The sequence below is a fragment of the Choloepus didactylus genome, chromosome 7, assembly GCF_015220235.1.
Source record: "Choloepus didactylus isolate mChoDid1 chromosome 7, mChoDid1.pri, whole genome shotgun sequence".
NCBI lineage: Eukaryota > Metazoa > Chordata > Mammalia > Pilosa > Megalonychidae > Choloepus > Choloepus didactylus.
The window spans coordinates 99,479,028-99,501,186 of NC_051313.1; the positions used below are offsets into that span (position 1 = coordinate 99,479,028).

Genomic DNA, 22,159 nt, shown 5'->3' on the forward strand with positions numbered 1-22,159 from the left:
GTTGTATAATAGGGCTCATCACCTCACTCTTTCCTGGAAGTTTCCTGTAGGAAACATACATGACATTTACTATTTTACAACTGAGATCATGGAGGTGCCAGGAGCAGAATGACTCATTCAAGATCATATAGCCTATTAGACTGGACGTTCAGTCCCTTCTTCAAGCCAGTATTTTTTTTTCCTCCATTAGGATGCCTTTTAATAAAAAGGTAATTAAAAAGGAAATCAGTAAAGTAATTAGTGAAGCAAATAAATGATTAATGGCTCATTTAAAACAAGCTTCATTATTTTTTTAAGAAAAAAAAAACGAATGAGAGTAACCCTTTACTATTCAGAGTAGGTTCATCCCTGAGGGTTTTCCAAGTGACTAGAGAATGTTGGAAGGCCCTGCGTGTCCTTCGGGGTCACACCTTCTCCCTGCACCCCAGCAATAAGTGAGGCCTTCTATTTCAGACAACCTTGGGGCTTAGTCATGATGTCATTTATTCAAATTACATTTTGCGTAGAATGGTTAAGTCTGTTAGTGTTTGCTGGTGACTTCCTTCCCCAATTAGATTATAACCTCTTGGAAGGCAGGAAACATTCATAATGCTAATTTTTGCTTAATTTAACCAAGATGTATTGATCCTTTTTTACTATGCAATAATAGTTACTACTAGTTCAGCAGCTCCCCTCTACTGGGTGCCTTACATATCATATCCTTACAATAACTTGGAAATTAAGTACCATTCTAAATATGATGAAATTTAGGCTTACAGAGTTTCAGGACTTTGCTTAAGATGACATACCAAATGGTAAAGCCAGGACTTGTGCCCAGGTCTGTCTGACTTTAGTGTCCGTACTTTTCTAAATGCCCACGACCCTTCCCATGTATAGACTCTCTGGGAAATTTACATGTAAGTGATATTCAGCCTTGGACCTCAAGGAGGTAACAAACTGCAATATGAAGCAATATGAGAAAATCACTTTTAAATATATAAACAATACTTTGTGTGGACTGCTTCATGAAGAAGATGACAGTGGAGGGATGGATGAGTTTTTGGCTAAGGGAGAAGAGGGCTTTCCAGATTTAGGGCAGGCATACATAAAGATATTAAAAGGTGTGGGGCAATTTTTCTTTTGGGAAAAATGTTGACAAGAAAGGGAGGATAGAGCAATATTCTTGGAGAGTAAATAGAGTACTTCTATTTATTTCAGTAACTATTGGAGAGACTTTGAAGATCTAGAATAGAGGAGAAGCTGTACTAAAGAATGATTACTGAGGCAACAGGAAGCAGCATGAAGAATGGATTGGAGCCTGGACCAAATAGAAACACTTGTTAGGACACTGTTTCAATTGATTAAGTTTAGAGGAACTCCACTGAGGACCTGGAGAAAATTGATAGCAATCAAATGGAGAGGATGGTACAGATCAAAGAAATTCAAAAGAGAGGAAATAGAAAGGGTTTTCCAGCTCCTGACTGCTGGGGACCGAGGAGAGCAAATCAACAATGAGTCCAGTGTTCAGAGTCAGAATCTCTCAGGGAACGGAGGTTCCAGGAACAGATATGGGGAAGTGAGAAAGAGGAATGCTATTTGGGGTGCTACCGTATGGGAGGGGAGATAGTCAGGTATTCAGCTATTGGTTGGAATCTCTGGGATTAGACCTTGGAAGATAAATTGGAGCTACAGATAAAATTGAAAATTATCTACAGTGAGGTGGTAGGTGAAACTATGGGGTGAAAAAGATTGCTAAAACAGAGAGAAAATAAACCAAAGCTGGAACTTTGGGGAATGCATGGCATCTTAGGTCAGGAGAGTCTTTGTTTGAAAGCCTGGGTGAGCAGATGAGTGACTCCTAAAATTTCACTGTCTGTCACAGAGACAAGGGGACACAAAGGTAGGACTAAAGCTCTCACTGTCTGCTGTGTTTCTGGACATGTTCTGAGGTGCTTTTAGGAAGAACAATAATCTGTGACAAAGATGAAGGAGGGGAGAGCCCTCCAGTGGAAAGAGAAGCTGGGCCAGCTTTGTTTATTACTGGAGGAAATAGGAACAGATACAATGTGGTTGAAGGGAGTGGTACCCTCAGGGGCTAGCTGACCCTCAACTACCTCCCCTACCCATGCTGTCTTCTCCTTTTGAGCCTCAAATTGCTATCTTTGCTCCCTTAGCTTTCCCTTCCAAAAGTCAATGTTAAGATGTGCACATTCATTTATTCATTCAACAGATATTTATTGGGCTTCTACTGTTTGCTAGGTATTGTGATAAAAGCAGGAAGTGCAAAATGGCATAATACTTACCCTCATGCCTTTCTAGGGAAAGTAAACAAAAAAGAGAAAATGTATAATTATAAGTTATGATAAATGGTATAAAGAAGACAAATAGGAATGCCGTAAGTGCATTATAATGCAGAATTAGGGAGGCAGATGTCAATGATGGCTGCTCTTGGAAGTGATGTTAGAACTGAGACCAAAACATTGAGTAGGAGTTGGCCAGCTAATGTTTGGAGGGAAAAGCCTTTGAGGAGGAGAGAAAGAGAGAGAGAGAGAGAGAGGGAGAGAAAGAGAGAGAGCGCACAGTTTGCATGTAAGCCCCAAGGCAGGATGAGCATGGGGGCATTGAAGGAACAGAAGGAGGGTCAGAGGGACTGAATCATGGCATATGAGCAGCCTGTTGGATATGGTTAGATAAGAGGATGAAAGCCAGAGCATGAGAGCATGAGGAACCTTGTGAGATTTTTTTTTAAAATGGGATTTTGTTCTATTTGTAATGGGTGAATGATGAAATCTATTTTGCACATTGCAAGAGTAGATAAGAGAGAGGTGAATTAGCAGTTCCAAGAAATGATGATGATGTCGATTACTCTGGTGGTGGTGGTGATCTGTTAATTTTCTGGTAATGTTTGAAAATATTTAATAAAAGATATAAAAATATGACTGGAAAATAGAATTGATTAAGAATGTTCTCCTCTTTGGGAATGACCCCCACCCCAACTTCCATACACATACATGTGAAAGCTTTTCTAATGTTTGGAATGCCAAATACATGTAATTCATTGGAACCCATTAAAGTTAAAACAGTCTTAAAAATATGCATAGTAAAATCTCCTGTAAGACTTCGTTTTTGGTTCATTCACAAAATATTTATGGAGATGTGCTATGTGTCAGGAACTGTATTAGGCTCTGGGGATACAAATGTGAATAAAGCATGATCTTGCGCTTGAAGAACTGCCAGACCTTACTTTTTTAATAGAATTTTGCCAATAACCTAAGCTAAGTTTATGCTATCAGGAAGCAATACCATTTATTGTGTGGTATAATACAGTTAGTCCAATTAAAAATTGGAAAATTAAGCTCTATAATATAAAGAGATATGTTATTTATAAGGTAATTTACAATTTATAAAGACAGTAACATATATTATCTCTTTTGAGCCTCATCAGCTCTCCAAATCAGTGGTTCTTAATGGGAGTGGGGGTGGGGAGGGTGCAATTTTGCTCACCAGGGAAACTTTGGCAATGTCTAGAGACATTTTTGGTTGTCACAGTCAGGTGAGGGGTGGGGGTTAATTCTGGCATCTAGTGGGTAGGGGCCAGGGATGCTACTGAACATCATACAGTGCACAGGACAGCCCCCCACGATAAAGAACTATCCAGTCCTAAATGGAAAGCTGCTCTATGCTATTGTTTCCTTTTTTTACCGTTGATGAAAAATTGCCTAAAACAATCAGACTCCTAATTTGGCACACTCTTTATGCTCCTACATTATCTGTCTCAGAAGCTTTAATATTTTAATGGACATTAAAGTTAAATCTGTACACTGTATATGGGTTTAACATTGTCTGATTCTTGGTTATGCCTATGAAGCAGCCACGTCAATATATTAGGACCTGGTCATTCTGGTCAGCTAGAGTAAACGTGAGCCTGTGTGGACTCTATTTTGAGTTAAATTGATGAAATGTCTGAATAGCTTAAGCACAAAAAAGTATAACCCCTGTTCCCTATTATAAGTACTTAAATGATAATTTCCCATGGCATGAATAAGAAACACTCCAAACACGTGACCATTCCATTTGTATTTCCCTTTGTCTTGATGCAGTATGTTTGCATTTATCATCACACTGAACTGCATTATCAACTTTAAACATTGTTTCATGCTTTTTTATTTGATTATATCTCCATTTATAGTTGTTCCCATTTTATTTGAGAGAAGCTGAAAATACCATAAATCACTTTCATTGTGATCGTCTCTATTTATCTATGGATCAGATGGCAGATAATAAATGTTATTTAGTGATGGTAACATAGTGTAGCGGTATAATCTCTCTGTGCTCAACTTCAAATCCCTCCTTATTGCTTAAACATCAAGTAGATAATCTTAAATGGAGCTTTAAATATTTCTCTGTATCCTTTAAAATGTTTACCCCCTAAGCAACAGTGACTAGGCTCACATTTATAGGCTGTGAACACTGGTGACAATATTTCTTGATTCAATTGCATAAAGACAACTCTGTTCCCCATTTTCTTCTCAGAGGAAGTGAGCATCCTAGAATAAGTGGTGTGTGGTTATCAGAGCACAGGGGAATGACCCACATCATTAGTGCCCCACTGCAGTGAGCAGAGGTACACATAGTAGAAGAGCGTAGTAGAGAGAAGATGACACTCACTTGTAGGCTAAGCAGATGGCGGTCCATGTGGCCTGGTTTGAAGGCACCTTGGGAATGTTCCCCTCCAACCTGTAGTGTCTACTACTCAACCCACCTGCCCTAAGGCCTTAAGTTTTAACAGAAAAGACTGATCCATTGGGTATATTAAAGATTAATTCTTTTCTTGATCAGGTCCTCTGTTAGATCATCTTAGTGCTCTGAGATGAAGCAAACATTTTTAGCCATTAGCAAAAAATCACTTAACATGGTTTCATTTGACCATGGGTTTTCATACTGGATACCTTGCTAAAAATAAGACCCTTTGGAAGGGAGACACATGTGGTGGTACCTGTTGCAACAAGGGTCAAAGCAAATAAAAGGCTTTTCGACCTGGCCTTTGCCTGCATGGCTAGTTTTATTTCTTAGCAGACCCAGTGCCCTTGAACACAGGCTACTTTCTTCTCTAATGCTACTTCATGCTTTCAGGCCTGTGTCCATTCCATGCTTTTCTCAGAATCCTCTTTCCTGCTTGTCAGGTGATCAATTACTCAAAATAATAATTAGGGCAAGAAATGAAGCACAACTCTAAGAACCTTAAGCAATAAGTACATTCAGCAACCTTAATAAATATTTGGCTTATGCTTCTGGGAAGGACACTGAGGTCTCTAACAGAACTGAAGAGTTAGAAGAACCTGGCCCTTGAGGACTATAAGGAATTGGGACTGAGAGTCGATGCTGCCAGCCCTCTCTCCCTCTCCTCTTTGTTTGCTTGTCTCTACTTATCATCTCATGACTTCTTGGCCTCGTTCTCTCTTGCTGCCAAAGGGCCTTTTCTATATGGATGGGAATCTTGTCTCAGAAGCCCAGTTTAGTAATCCCAGCTGAAAAAGAAATTATTTTCTCCCAATGTTGATATATCAGTCACAAATGATTCGTAATTAACCTTTATGTCCTTTTCAGAACCACTCACTCGGTCCAAAGGAATAGAGAAATATGATTGGCCAGATCTAGATTATAGAACCACTCTTGTGGCCAGAGGCCTGGTTCCAGAATTAGGGGAAGGGAAAGGGGCAGAGACGTGCCAGGCTGCCAAATGATGACTGTACGGTCTACTACACTCAGCTTGTGAGACCCAGCTTAGGAGGAGCTTTGAGAAGCTTTTCTGGACCGTGCAGTGGGACCGTGCACCCCTCTCTTATGCCTCTGCCTATCAATACCCCAGAACTATTGCATTCTATTTTTGGATTTGCAGGACTGTCTCTATTTAATTTTGAACCCTTTGCTGAAGTTGTTGATTCTTTGGGGATAGTTTTAGATACTTAATTTATCTCTTCTTACCTCCTCCATCTAGGTTCACTGTATTAGTGACTCATATGAATGACGTGATCAAGCTAAATTAAAAGAAAATCATTTTAATTCCACATTCACCTTTCATCAGCCCATCTCAGAAAAACCAGCCTTATCAGAGAGCACCCTAGTTTTTAACCTTCTGTTGGCCTTGTTATATAAAAATACTTCAAACAAGATGAGTAAAGTTGTTTTTCAATACACAACTTAAGACCAACTGGCTTGCAGAATCCAAAATGGTAGATTAGGAGAGATGGTTCAAAAAACTTCTCCATGAAAAGCACTAGATAAAAGAAAGAAAGTGCTCCAGAACTCCAGTTCCAGGGTTGCACTGGCTGGACAAGGTCGGCTAAATCCACAGGGACTGTGCACCTGGTGAAACCAAGAATCTGTGCTTCGAAATGAGTGAGCAAGGCTTATGCTGCAGTCAGGAGAAACCAGGGGTTGTTATTTGGAGATGGATTAATTAAAAAACCCCAAAAGTGGCTTCAGATCCAGCAGCAAGAGCTATGCAGTTGAGCGCGGGGGATGGGGAGGGTGCCTTCCATGCCCCAGGCACCCACCTCAGTATCTGGGTGGACGATAGCCTTTCGCACACCCGCGGCTAATTGTCCCAGAGCTAGGAAGGTGGAAGTCCGCAAAACGGGTACATTACCATACCCCATACAGCCATCTTTTCAGCAGGCTGGGAAAGCCCCTGCATGGCACAGCAACCCAGAGCTTCCTTTGGGGGTTCCGCTTGCCTGTGATGTTGTGCAGTCTTCCAATTGTGGAGGCCTGCGGAGGGCAGAGCTCAGAGGCGGGGTCCTGCATGGAAGTCCCAAGCCCTACACCAATCCCAGGGACTTGTGGGCCTGCAGCAGAGAGGGACTGTGGGGAGTCTGAGCTGAGGGGTTGGGCTTATGTAACTGCTTTAAGTCTCCAGGAACTGCTGGGAGATTTGAGTTTTAAAGCCACCTCCCATCCCTAACTACACAGAGCACACCCCCCACCATCAGGGCTGGCTGCATCAACTACATATGGAAATCTGAGGCACTGATTAGTCCCCCACAAGATTTGGATCCCTACTTGCCACATAGACAAAGTTGTGAAGAACTGGCTTGAAGATAATAGGTGGCTCAGGGGGTGCCATCTGCTGGTAAGTCAGAGAAAGTGCACTCCACCAAGCTATAGCTCTGACAAATTATACAGAATTGTTCAAATAAACCTGCACATCCTAAAAGAACCCTATCAAGATAAGCAAATGCCAAGAGGCTGAAAACAACAGAAAATTTTAAAGCATGTGAAGAAACCATAAGACATGGATAACTCAAACTCAAACACTGAAATCAAAAAATTTGAGGACATACAGTACTTGGAGCAATTAATCAAAGAAGTAATCACAAACAACAAAATTGTGGCACAGGATATAAAGGTCATGAAGAAGACTCTAGAAGAGCATAAGGAAGAATTTTGCAAGAGTACATAAAAAAATAGACTATCTTATGGAAATAAAAGAAACTGTTGATCAAACTAAAAATATTCTGGATACACATAGTACTCGATTAGATGAAGCTGAAGAAAGAATAAGTGAACTCGAAGAATGCAAAATGGAAAGTGAAAGTACAAAAGAAAGAATGGAGAAAAAAATCAAAAAAATTGAAATGGATCTTAAGGATATTATGGACACATAAAGCACACAAATAAAAGAATCATTGGTGTTCCAGAAGGGGAAGAGACGGGTAAAAGTCTAGGAAGAGTATTCAAAGAAATTATTGGGGAAAACTTCCCAACCCTTCTAAACAACATAAATATGCAAATCATAGACACCCAGTGGGCTCCAAACAGAATAAATCCAATAAACTCATGCCGAGACATATTGTGATCACATTGTCAAATGCTGAAGAGAAGGAGAAAGTTTTAAAAGCAGCAAGAGAAAAGCAATTCACCACATACAAGGGAAACAACATAAGACTGAGCAGTGACTACTGAACGGCCACCATGGAGGTGAGAAGGCAGTGGTATGACATAATTAAAATTCTGAAAGAGAAAAATTGCCAACCAAGAATTCTTTATCCAGCAAAGCTCTCCTTCAAATTTGAGGGAGACTTAAAATCTTCACAAACAAATGCTGAGAGAATTTGCTAACAAGGTACCTGCCCTAGTTGAGATACTAAACGGAGCCCTACCAGCAGAGAAACAAAGAAGAGAGAGAGGCGGAGAAGAGTTCAGAACTAAAGAGGTTTAGTAAGGGTATGTTAAAGGAAATAAAGGGAGTGGGGGGAGGGCAGAATATATCTGGCAAAAATAAACCAAAGAATAGGATGGCTGATTCAAGAAATGCCTTCACAGTAATAACATTGAATGTTAATGGATTAAACTCCCCAATTGAAAGATATAGATTGGCAGAATGGATCAAAAAGTATGAGCCATCAATATGTTGTTTACTCATCTTAAACACAGGGACACAAAGAAATTGAAAGTGAAAGGATGGAAAAAAATATTCCATGCAAGCTACAGCCATAAGAAAGCAGGAGTCGCAATATTAATCTCAGATGAAATAGACTTTAAATGCAAGGATGTTATGAGAGACAAAGAAGGTCACTACATACTAATAAAAGGGGCAGTTCAACAAGAAGAAATGACAATCATAAATGTCTGTGAACCCAATCAAGGTGCCCCAAAATTCATGAGACAAACATTGGCAGAACTGAAGGAAGCAATAGATGTTTCCACAATAATTGTGGGAAACTTCAATACATCACTCTCTCCTATAGACAGATCAACCAGACAGAGGACCAATAAGGAAATTGAAAGCCTAAACAATATGATAAATGCATTTGAATTAGCAGACATATAGAGAACACTACATCCCAAATCACCAGGTTAAACATTCTTCTCTAGTGCTCATGGAACTTTCTCCAGAATAGATCATATGCTGGGACATAAAACAAGCCTCAATAAATTTAAAGATTGAAATTATTCAAGGCACCTTCTCTGATCACAATGGAATACAATTAGAAGTCAATAACCACCAGAGACTTAGAAAATTCACAAATATATGGAGATGAAACAGCAGACTCCTAAACAATTAGTGGGTTAAAGAAGAAATAGCAAGAGAAATTGCTAAATATATAGAGACGAATGAAAATGAGAACACAGCATATCAAAACTTTTGGAATGCAGCAAAGGCAGTACTGAGGGGGAACTTTATAGCTCTAAATGCATACATTAAAAGGGAAGAAAGAGCTAAAATCAAAGAACTAATGGAACAACTGAAGAAGCTAGAAAATGAATAGCAAACCAATCCTAAATCAAGTAGAAGAAAAGAAATAACAAGGATTAAAGCTGAAATAAATGACGTAGAGAACAAAAAAAAAAAAAACAATAGAGAGAATAAATAACACCAAAAGTTGGTTCTTCGAGAAGTTCAACAAGATTGACAAGCTCCTAGCTAGACTGACAAAATCAAAAAGAGAGAAGACCCAAATAAAATAATACATGAGAGAGGTGACATTATGGCAGATCCTGAAGAAATTTAAAAAATTATAAGAGGATACTATGAACAACTGTATGCCAACAAACTAGATAATGTAGAGGAAATGGACAATTTCCTGGAAATACATGAACCTAGACTGACCAGAGAAGAAATAGACCTCAACCAACCAATCATAACCGAAGAGATCCAATCAGTCATCAAAAAGCTTCCCACAAATAAATGCCCAGGGCAAGATGGCTTCACGGGAATTCTACCAATCTTTCCAAAAAGAGCTGACACCAATCTTATTTAAACTCCTTCAAAACTTTGAAGAAAACGGAACACTACCTAACTCATTTTATGAAGCTAACATCACTCTAATGCCAAAACCAGGTAAAGATGCTACAAGAAAGGAAAACTACAGGCAAATCTCCCTAATGAATACAGAGGCAAAAATTCTCAGCAAAATACTTGCAAATCAAATCCAAAGACACATCAAAAAAATCATACACCATGACCAAGTGGGGTTCATCCCAAGCATGCAAGGATGGTTCAACATAAGAAAATCAATCAATATAATACAACACATTAACAAATTAAAAGAGAAAAATCAAATGATCATCTCAACAGATGCTGAAAAAACATTTGACAAAATCCAGTATCCTTTTTTGATAAAAACACTTCAAAAGGTAGGAATTGAAGGAAACTTCCTCAATATGATAAAGAGCATATATGAAAAACCCACAGCCAGTATAGTACTCAATGGCAGAGACTGAAAGTCTTCCCTCTAAGATCAGGAATGAGACAAGGATGCCCACTGTCACCACTGTTATTCAACATTGTGCTGGAAATGCTAGCCAGGGCAATCTGGCAAGACAAAGAAATAAAAGGCATCCAAATTGGAAAGGAAGAAGTAAAACTGTCATTATTTGCAGATGATATGATCTTATGTCTGGAAAACCCTGAGAAATCCATGACAGCTACTTGAGCTAACAAACAAATTTAGCAAAGTAGCAGGATATAAGATTAATGCACGTAAGTCAGTAATGTTCCTATTTACTAGAAATGACCTAACTGAAGAGACACTCAAGAAAAAGATACCATTCTCAATAGCAAATAAAAAAATCAAGTACATAGGAATAAACTTAAACAAAGATGTAAAAGACCTATACATAGAAAACTACATAACTTTACTAAAAGAAATAGAAGGGGACTTAAAAAGATGGAAAAATATTCCTTGTTCATGGATAGGAAGGCTAAATGTCATTAAGATGTCAATTCTACCCAAACTCATATACAGATTCAATGCAATTCCTATCAACATTCCAACAACCTACTTTGCAGACTTGGAAAAGAGAGTTATCAAATTTATATGGAAGGAGAAGATGCCTTGAATTGCTAAAAACATTCTAAAAAAGAAAAATGAAGCGGGAGGACTTACACTCCCTGATGTTAAGGCTTATTATAAAGCCACAGTACTCAAAACAGGATGGTACTGGCACAAAGATAGACATATTGATCAATGGAATTGAATTGAGAATTTGGAGATGGACCCCCAGATCTGTGGTCAAATGATCTTTGATAAGGCCCCCAAAACCACTGAACTGGGACGTAACAGTCTATTCAACAAATAGGCTGGGAGAGCTGGATATCCATATCCAAAAGAATGAAAGATGACCCCTGCCTCACACTCTACACAAAAATTAACTCAAAATGGATTAAAGACCTCAATATAAGAGACAGTACCATAAACTCCTAGAATATAATGTAGGGAAACATCTTCAGAACCTTGTATTAGGAGGTCACTTCCTAGACCTTACACCCAAAGCATAAGCAACAAAGGAACAAATAGATAAATGGGAACTCCTCAAACTTCAAAGCTTCTTTACCTCAAAGAAATTTGTCAAAAAGGTGAAGAGGCAGCCAATTCAATGTGAAATAATATTTGGAAACCATGTTTCTGACAAAAGAGTGATATCTTTCAGATATAAAGAAATCCTACAACTCAATGACAACAGTACAGACAGCCCAATTATAAAATGGGCAAAAGATATGAAAAGATGGTTCTCTGAACATGAAATAGAAATGGCCAAAAAAAAGAAAAACACAGGAAAAAATGTCCAGCTTCACTAGCTAGAGGGAGATGCAAATCAATACCACAATGAGATATCATCTCACACCAATTAGAATGCCTGCTATTAAACAGACAGGAAACTACAAATGCTGGAGAGGATGTGGAGAAATTGGAACTCTTATTCATTGTTGGTGTGACTGTGTAATGGTACAGCCACTCTAGAAGACAGTCTGGAGGTTCCTTAGAAAACTAGATATAGAGTTACCCTTCAATCCAGCAACTGCACTTCTTGGTATATACCCGGGAGATCTGAAAGCAGTGACACGAACAGATATCTGCACACCAGTGTTCACAGCAGCAATATCCACAATTGCCAAGAGATGGAAACAACCCAAATGTCCTTCAACAGATGAGTGGATAAACAAAATAAAAAAGAAAAATAAAGAAAAGCTTCCCGCAAATAACACACCTATGTACACACGGAATACTATGCCACAGTAAGAAGGAACAATGTCGTAAAACATATGACAACATGAATGAACCTTGAAGACATAATGCTGAGTGATATAAGCCAGGCACAAAAAGAGAGATATTGTATGTTACCACTAATGTGAATATTGTGAAAAATGTAAAATAAATGGTTTATACTGTAGAATGTAGGGGACCCAGTGATAGACAGCAAATAGTGAAGGGGCAACGATAATCTAATAAGAACAGATAAATTATGGAGAGTAAACTTAATATTCTGGGAATGCTCAGGAATGACTATGATTTGTTAATTTCCAGGGGATATGGTAGGAACAAGTTTGCAGAAATGTACTTATTTTATTTTTTTTCTTATTCCTTTGTTGGGTTATAGTCTGTCTACTTTCTTGGGGTAGGGCAGGAACATGTTGGAAGCAATGTAGTTGTTCTAGGTTATTGGTTTTTTCTTATTCCTTTGTTTTGGTCTTGTTTGAAATGTGTTTTATTGTTTGTTTTTTTTAATTTTTTGATGAAGTTAAAAAGAAACAATGAATGAGTGTGAAAAAAAGTAAATGAACAATGTGGGAAAGAGGGGAACGTAACATTTTGGATGTTCTTTTTTATTCTAATTTTTATTTTATTTTTTGGGAGTAATGAACATGTTCAAAGATTGATTGTGGTGATCAGTGCATAACTATGAACAACTGATTGTACACTTTGAAGGATTGTATGCTATGTGAATATATCTCAATAAAATTGCATCAAAATAAAGAGACCAACAGGCCTATAAAAATAATCTATATTCCAGCAAATTACCCCTTAGTCACTTTACTTTTTGTTTGAAACAATTTATTTTGAAAATAATTCATTCTTCAAAAGGTATAAAGAATAGCATAATGAATACCCTTGTACCTACCACCCATTTTTAGAAATAAAACATTGCATATTTACCTCGAAGCTCCTGTGGGCCCGTCCCAGATTCTGTTGAATTCCACTCTTTGCCCACTCCCAGATATAACTGTCTTGAATTTGATGTTGCTCATTCCTATGCATTTATTCATACTTTTCATCTTTATTAAGTCTGGTTACCAAAAATTGAGTGAGAAAACTCTAGCCTGCATGGTGTGTACCAGTATCAGTGACATTCATCACAATGATTTGTGTTCCTGTGGCTCTACCTGTTAGGTGATATGTTTCTCCTCATGTCCTCCCAGGGAATTAACATGGGCTAGCATTGACTAGTATTGCTGAATAAATGAAAGAAAATGCAAAAAAGACAAAGTGGGAATGTGCGCAAGAAAAACAAAACCAAACTCCCAATTTTGTTGAGGGATATGGAAAATCTCTAGTGATTGTCCTTCATGTTCTTCATCAGAGCAGATGCATCTCAACATCCTGCTAATAGACTGGCCTTGAATTTTAATTCTAGGCATATTAATTATCTAGGAGAACATACATGTTTGATGTATCAAAATTGCGGACATCTTTCACAGTGATTCAATGCTGAATTTTTTCTTTGTGTTTTAGTAAGAATTTGGTTTCAGAATTTTCCCTGCCCCTCAGGAAGCCGTGTAATGAGATGGAAGGAGCTTGGAGATATCTGTGCTTGAGGTCTAGCTCTCCTACTTCCTCGCTCTGTGACCTTGAGTGTTTATGTTCTCTAAGCTTGTTCCTCTTTTGTAAAATGGTCAAATAATACTTTTTCTGACTATTTTTTAGAGTTTTAGGAAAAAATGAAATAATTCATGTATGCTACCTAGCTAAACTATAAAACACCGTAAATATAAAGGGTAATAGCTGTTCTGTCCTATTATGGGGGCAGAAATTGTGGAAATGCTTATTCTACATGAATGGATATTTTAGACTTGAGACCTGATCTTAACAATTCTAATTTAGTGTTTTATTTTTATCTATGATTTCAGCATCCTGAAAAATAGTCATATTCATGTGGTTTGATACATCCCTAGTCCAGAACCCAGATGACAAAACCTACTTACTGATTATATAACATTGGTAAATGTGATTTTTCTCTCTTGTACTGTAGCTTCAGCAGAGACCCCAAGGCCTGAAAACAAAATAATAAATGGCAAAATCCTACACCTTCAAAAGTGAGGTTCCAGAGTTAAGCACTATCCATAGAACTTTCTGCAATGCTAGAAATTGTCTAGATCCAAGCTATCTAGTATGGTAGGCCCTAGCCACATGTGTCTATTGAGCACTGGAGATGTGACTCATTAAACTGAAGAACTGAATTATTTTATTTTGATTAATTAAAATTGTAATATACATAGACACATGTGGTGAGTGGCTATGGTGTTAAGTAGCACAGACCAAGACCATCTCTGCTGACCTTGCAAAGGAAGTGGCTAAAATTAGTCCATATTGCACCTCCATAATTTATAAGAGAAGGTGAGAATTCATTGGGAGATGGAAGAGGACTGTTGTGAGAATCATTGGTTGACTATTTTTAATGTGCTATGAATTCTCCATCTCTTCTCATAGAGGAGGGAGCATGATGCTTCCCCTCAAATCTTACACCAAATAATTTGGTCTTTAGAGTACCCCTAAGAGGAGTATAGACAGATGGGGACTGTTGTCTGACACGCTAAAGAAGAGTCTACAGACGAGACACTGGTTGAAGCCATTTGTGGTAAAGAGGGATGGACTTCCCAGCTTGCTGGGCAAAGATGCTATGCGTTTCCATTAGCCAAGTGTAAAACAAGTATGGCCCCTTTAGGGGGGACATAAAATGGACCATTTTAAAAGAGACCCAGCAAGGAGACGTGAGGTGACCTGAAGAGAGGGATAGACACTAGATGCCAGGGGTTGCTGGATCAGTCTTAAGTAGCAAGCATCACCCATGCCAGGCAGGCAACTGCAGGTCCTTAGTGCAAACCTCTGAAGAATGGTAGCAGGGCCTGAGTAGAAAGAGTCAGTTTTAGGCCTCCACAATACTCAGAGGACATCAATGCTAGATGACAACTGTTCTCAGTCAAGGAGGACATTTCTGTTCTGTATTGTTTTCATTTTCTCAACCCTAGGCCCCAGCCTCAACACTGGAGGACCAGAGGCCTCATAACAAGTGGTGCAGGAGGAATAGAGCATCAAGGTGGCCAAATGGTCCCAAGCCACCAATCACAACCCCTTTCCCCATCACAGACTTTCTAGCCTGAGGCAAGCCCAAGCTGAGGGATGGAATGTTCAGAAGGATTTTATGTTGCATTTGACTGGACTGGAGTTTTTAATATCTGAAAGTAATCAGAAAAAGCTATGTGATCTGTCTAGGGTTCTTCTAGGATCTGAAGAAAAATCATTGGACAGATTAAATGGGAATTTGTGAAAAAGATGAAATTTCTTCCCTTGCACCTGCTGAGTCCAGCTCATTCAATAAACTGATTACAATTATAAGGATAATTATACATTATTAATGATACCTTAGTAATTATGGTGATGAATAACATTTTTCCACTGTTTACAATCTACTTTGATTTCTTTACATGCATTATTTTTTAAATACGTCAATGATACTATTTATAAATTTTATAAATGAGCAAATTGAGGTTCAAAGAAGTTACGCCAGTTTCCCCAGTGGCAGGACTGATTTGGGAATCTGGGTTGTCAGCTCTATATTTTATCAGTTATCTGTATCAGAGGAAAGGATTAACAATTGCCTGTTATCTCTTCTTGAAAAGAAGTACACTAACTATGAGGAACAAGAAAGTGTTTTCTTCAAGAAAAATTAAAAGTTGTTATATTCAGTCATTGTAAAATATGTTGGGTACTGAATAAGTAAAATTAATGATGAAATGAGTTTCTTCTCTTGAATTATCTTGATGATTGCCCCAAATGCCTAATTTTAGTGTGAAGAGTATACAGAGCATGGCACAAATCCACAGTCAGCATCTATTTCTGTGTGTATATGAAAAACAAAAGCAGGAGAACAATTCTTCAATTCTGACCTCTTTAAGTATCCTTGATCTTCTCAAATTGTCTTCATCTCCATTCTATTACATTGTTGTTCTTAAAATGAATTCCAAAACCCAAGAGAGGGATAAAGCTCTATGAAGAAGAAAAGGAAGAAGCTATGCTGTTACGGTTCAGTGTTTTCTGAACTCAAAATTTGGGATCTATTTATACTTTAAGACAAACAGAGATCATGTTAACGATTGCAGATGTTGCAAGGGAAGGATAGAGTTTATTATAGGTTGGTCTATCTCAGGTCAAAAGCAGTAGGCTCTTCCTGCAGAGGAAGTAGGATGGGCAGCTGCATCCACTTGGCTAGAAAGAGCTGGTTATCGTATTACAGTCAGGCTGAGAACACAGAATGGTGCCCATCTCTGTTGGTTGTTTGCACGTGCAACTTTGCTACTCCTGGTACAGTTTTCTGGTTGGTCCCAGGAGTTACTTCCAAAGTGAGTGGATAGCTTGAATGCAAAGAAAACATCTAACCATTTTGAAGGAGAAAAGAGATGCCTCATAGTTGCAAATATGATTGGAAGCATTTTATCTTTCTTTTTCTCCTCCACATCTTCTAAATATTTGCATTTAATAAAATACACATTTCTTTCATTTATTTTGAACTCACTCCAAAGCCAGCAAATACCAGAATCTCAAATGTTATGATAGGATAGGTTCTTTATTGGTTTGTTTTCTTTTCATTCTTTCTGTTTTTACTGTGTGATTCTTTTTCATTATAAATCCTTATGTTTCCAACTCAAGGAGCCTGACTAATCAGAAGGGCTTCTAGCCGAGATACACAAATATTCTCAATGTGGTCCTGAGACCCGACAGATCCAGATAGCTCTGCTATTCACAGGAAATGAAGAAGTCAGGTCCATCAGAGACAGATTTCCTCTTCAGATAAAGCATGTTAGCTGTTGCATATTAGTGGTATAAAGCTCAGGAATAGAGACAAGATGATTTCAGATGGTGGGGGAAATGGCTTCTTCTTATCCGGGATTCCAGTGAAAGCAGAGCCTGAGTCAAAGGCTTGTGCAGAGGTTATTTATTTGAGAGGTGATCCCAGGGAGCAGGAACCAGGGACTGCAGTAGTGGAAACAAAGGAGGGAAAGCAACTCAAGATACCTACAGGAGGTGCTTGATCCTGGTGAAGCCTTCTGAGGACCCTTATGAAATGTATCTCAATACTGCCTGTGGGGCAAAAGGGGGCTACATGGGTTCATGACTCCAATTAGTCCTGGTTCCATATGAATGAGAACTAAGTGGTGCATGTGGGCATCTCAGGTGGAGCATAAGAGAGACCCAGGGACAGAAGGCAAGGCACTATCAGCTTTCTCCTGCACGGAATTGGGCACCACATGAGTGCCTGGAGCAAGAGGTGGGGCCAATAGGATTTGAAATAGCACACAAGAGGTGTCCAACACAAATTCTTAAGGAAATAATTATTATAGATTGCTGGTTCATAGTCAACTCAGAGAGATCTGAGATGAGGCCCCACTTGTATCATTTACTAGCTGTATATCCTTGGGCAAGGTATTTGCTACTACCCTCAGTTTTCTCATTTTTTAAAAGAGGCAAAATAATTGCACTTCACTCATCTGGTTGCTGTAATATCATGTATACTTAGTGCCTACTGCATTGTACATATTCAATAAATACCCATTATTATTTTTATTAGTGGTATTAGTAATAGATATATGCATATATAGTTTGGCCTGCAGCTCAGAACAATGGTGAAATGGTGTAAGAAAGTTAAAAGGAAAAAAGAAAAGTGTAGGATTCTTATTACCTTCCATTGGATATGCAAGGCACATATATACATTGTGTTATATAGATTTCTATTCATTTGGATAAATCTTAGACATAAGAATTCTAAAGTAAGTTCTGAATCTTTGAAAAACAGAATACAATTCAAATTTTATATTTGATTATTTAGCATGCTTATTTCAATTTCAGTTTATGAAAACATATTTAATAACCAGTCTGTCACTAATTCCCAAGGAGCATTATACACTGTAGAAACATTTGTTTCTCTTGGCCTCCAAATCCGTTTACATAAAATAATGGTATTGAACCAGATGATTCTTGGAGTTAATTTCAGTTATTAAACTCTATAGCCTAAAATAACTCTTATTTCATCATTCCTGAATATTGATTAGTTAGGATATATATTTCCCCATCATACCAAAAGAAAAAAGAGTGACTCAATTATATATTGCATGTACAAAAAATGAACTTGTGATAAAGTTACTCATTAAATGTAACTACACTGGCTGTCTCAAACTCAGGATGGATTGATTTTGAAAAGTTGGTTATGTACAATGATTATGTTAAATACCCTGTGTTTAAAAAAAGGCAAATTTCCAGGTCACCAAACAAAAGTCTATTTAGTCATGATGTTCCATGAATGCAGATTTTACTAATTTTTTTTGGACTATGAAACCATGTGTTATGATGATTTTTTTCCTGTATAAAGAGTTCTGACTTTTGGATACAAAGACCACTGTCGTTTTTGCTCTAGTGGTCTTGGAAGTCACTCTCCCAGGCAGATGGGCCTATGACCTTTTTCTTAATATCCCAAGTTCTTCTGAAGTGGGACAATTTTTGAGAGGAAAAGAGGGACTATATATTAATAATATTTCTGGGAAAATAAGCCTAAATCATCATCACCCTGAGAAAACTGGAATGTATGGTGTTCCTAGTCATAAGTCCCTGGAAGTGCTTCCATAGCCTATTTGTGGGCACCAACCATATGAAAGCTGTCATTTATTTTCATTTTCATTTTAGTTCATTCAACAAATGTTTATTGAGAATCTGCTATGTACCACATACTGGAGATAAAGTGGGATCAAGATGAACATGGTACTTGACTTTGCAGGGCTATGAGTCTAGTGCAGAAAGGAGTTGTTAAATAATTGTAAGAAAACCTGAGTGGGATAACTGGAGAAGTCCAGGTACAGGGCATTAGAGGGTACACAGTTGGGGGACCTGAGCTGATGATCTATGGGAGGGGTCAGCAAACTTTTCTTTAAAAGGCCAGATAGTAAATATTTTAGGTTTTCAAAGACATTATTTTAGACTATAAAGGCTGTATCTGGTTTGCGTTGCTGCTGCTCCACCTTCTGCTTCTCCTCCTGTTCCCTCTTTTTTTCCACAATCCTTTCAAATGTTAAAACCATTCTTAGTTTCCATGTCATACAATAGATAATAAGCCCGTGGGCTGTACTTTGTCAATTCTTGATCGAGGGGACCTGGGAAGGCCTCTAGGAGCACGTGATTTGTAAACTGAGATTTGAAAGATGCATGAGTTATCCAGGAAAAGAAAAAAATTGTAGGAAAAGTATATGAGATGGAGGGAGAATATATGCAAGAGACCAGAGACCAGAGACTGTACTTTTCATTCTTGAATGAAAAGAAAAATGATATTGGGATGCAAGAGGTTAGATTGCAGAAATGCTTATCCATGTTAAGGATTTTGGCTTTGATCCTAAAATCAATGAAGGATTGCTGCCATGATCAGATTTTTGTATGTAAAAGATTATTCTGGCTGTGGAGAATAGATTGGATGGGGGCAAGCATGGAAGCAAGGAGTCAGGTACGAGGGCAAAAATCCAAAGAAGAAATAAGACAGCATATACCAGGGCAATGCAATGAGAAATAGATGGATTAAAGTGACATTTTTAAAGTGAAATTCACTGAACTTGTTGATTGATTGGAGGTAGAGGACAAGAAAAGCCAAGGTGAGAAGCATGACTTCCAGGTTGTACCTTAAACAACTTGGTGGCTGGTAGGGCTCTGGAGTTGTAAAAGGTTTGGAGAAGAGGAACAATTCCATTTTAGACAAGCTAAATGAGGTATGTTCTAGACTTCCAAGCGGTGATGCCCAAGAGGGAGTCAGATTTACAGCTCTGTAGTTCACATGAGAGGTCAAACATTTTAGGTCATCATATAGACAGTAACCGAGGCAAAGGACTGAATGAAATTATGAGTATAGAATAAGAAGAGCCTCCTTCCACCCTCAATGTTGAAAGAATGGCTAGGCAGAAGTTCTTGTAGAATATTAAGATGGAGTGCTTAGACATACAGATGGAAGACTAGGGAAGTGTAGAGTCACTAAATTCAAGGAATGAAAGCATTCCAAGGTGGATGGGATGATAACAGTATCAAATGCTACAACTAGAAAAAACAAAATAAGACTTAAGAAGAAACAATTGGATCTAGTAACACAGACTTCGTTGGTCATCTTGATATAAGCAGTTTCAGAGAAGTGGTAGAATTGGAAGTCAGAAAGGAATAGGTTGAGGAAAAAGTGGGAGGAGATTACATGGAGAAGGTTAGAGTAAAAGTTTTGATCAAGAAGTCTAGCAAGTGTGAAGGGGTGGAGGGGAAAAGAGGGAGATGAGATGGTAGCTGGAGCTGAACATGGGAATAAGGGATTTGGTAAATTACGGGAGGTTGAACAGATGTAAAGGCTCATGAGAAGTCAATAGAAAGAAAGTAAAGGTACAGGAGAAATGTAACTTGAGAAACTAGGAGGATATGTGATTCAGAGCACAGATGGAGGAATGCTTGGTTGCCATGGAAGCCAACTGGGTCTGCTACTCAGCCTGGGCTCTGCTCACTAAGATATGCTTCCTGGCATGGGGCTGCATCAGACCTGAGGGCTTCCTTTGTCTTATTTGCAGAAAGGAATTCTTTGGGCTAAAGGTGGCCGTAGACAGAAATAGGAACACTTGAAAAGGAAGCAGAAATGATGGGTAAAGAAGCCAGTCAGTTTCTTCCCAGCATCCTTTCAATTCAGCATCCTTCCTAGTGCTATTCCCAAACTTTTTAAGTGAGAGACCCACCCCCTCTCCTAATAAAACAAAACAAGACTACAGAATAGTGATCATTCATTGTTCATTGACATTGGTAAAATACATATTGACACAAAACTTCTATATATTCAGCAATTCTTTTAAATGAGCATGTTTTAAAAATCACCACAGCAGCTATGTAAGTTTATTTAGAAAAGGTAGTAACTTAACGTGTTTGAATAGTATTTTTCCAATCCACACCAAGCTTGGTTTTCATATAAATTATGAGAGCGTTTGTCATAATATTGAGGGGTCCAACTTTTAGCAACTGCCACAGCTCTAAGCTGGGTTCACCTATTGCTTAAGGGAAAGACAAAAATCACACATAAAGCTAATTGTACTTCTTTTGCATTCTGCTCCCCCCCCCAAAAAACAAAGTACAATTCATTTATATTTCAGAAGAGAATCAGATTCACACTTTCCCCAGCCTTTTATTGTAAGAGTTTGGCCTAGGACAGGACTATGAAGAAAGGCATGAATGGATAAATGATGAAATGACACAGTATCAGGAATTGAATGGATAGAAAATGGTTTCTAGAGTGTAATGACCCCTCCTCTTCCTCTTGCTTCTCTGTCTTTAGTTAGCCATGTATCCATTTTCTACCATAGGCCGATCTTGAGTGAGGTGAGAATTAGCGAGGGTGTATAAAGTCATCCTGCACAGAGATGGGAAAGGACATTTGGTCGGATGTAGACAAAAAGGTCCTTCTTGGGACCACAATCCTCTTAGATAGGTTAAAAAGATTATTTCCAGTTGCCCATATGTATATAACAGACACATATAGATTGAGCATACATAATTGTGAATAACATGCCTTCAAAATATGAGAGAACAATATTGTCCATGTGTATCCATGGCAGGAAGAAAGAGAACTTGGATTGGAGGCAGCAGCAGTCACAAAAGATACAAACATCAGTGCATTGTTTGAATTGTTGGAGAAATTTCAAGGCAGCAAATCACCTTGCAACCACGAATAGACTTATATTTCTGCAAGTCCTTCCTTTACTTGTGTGATTTAATTTAGGAAAAATTACAAATGATTGCAATAAGTTTGAACCCAGGGCATTTAACATTTTTGAGTGCCATCTGTATCACCTGATAAATTAAGTTTGATCCAAATTAGTGTTAGCTTTATTGAGTTGAATTTTTATCCTTAGAAATAGATACTCTGAGCATGATGCCTCTTTGTATGCAGGGCATACACGATTAATCAGAAATGCCCTTCTCTGCCTGTACCAGAATATACGTAATTTTCTGTTATCACTAGTGATTGAATTCAGGGCCAGCTTAGGCAAAGCTATGAAACAAGACAGGTTTTCTTTGGCATTCACCTTCTCACTTCCCCTGTCTACTTCAAGCCTCATTTCCAGTTG

The 22,159-nt window shown here is 38.3% G+C and overlaps 1 protein-coding gene across 8 annotated transcripts in view; it reads left to right on the forward strand.

Moving 5' to 3' along the window:
• PKHD1 (PKHD1 ciliary IPT domain containing fibrocystin/polyductin) overlaps window positions 1-22,159 on the forward strand; it is a 473,530-nt gene that overhangs the window by 352,639 nt on the left and 98,732 nt on the right. The window lies entirely within an intron of this gene.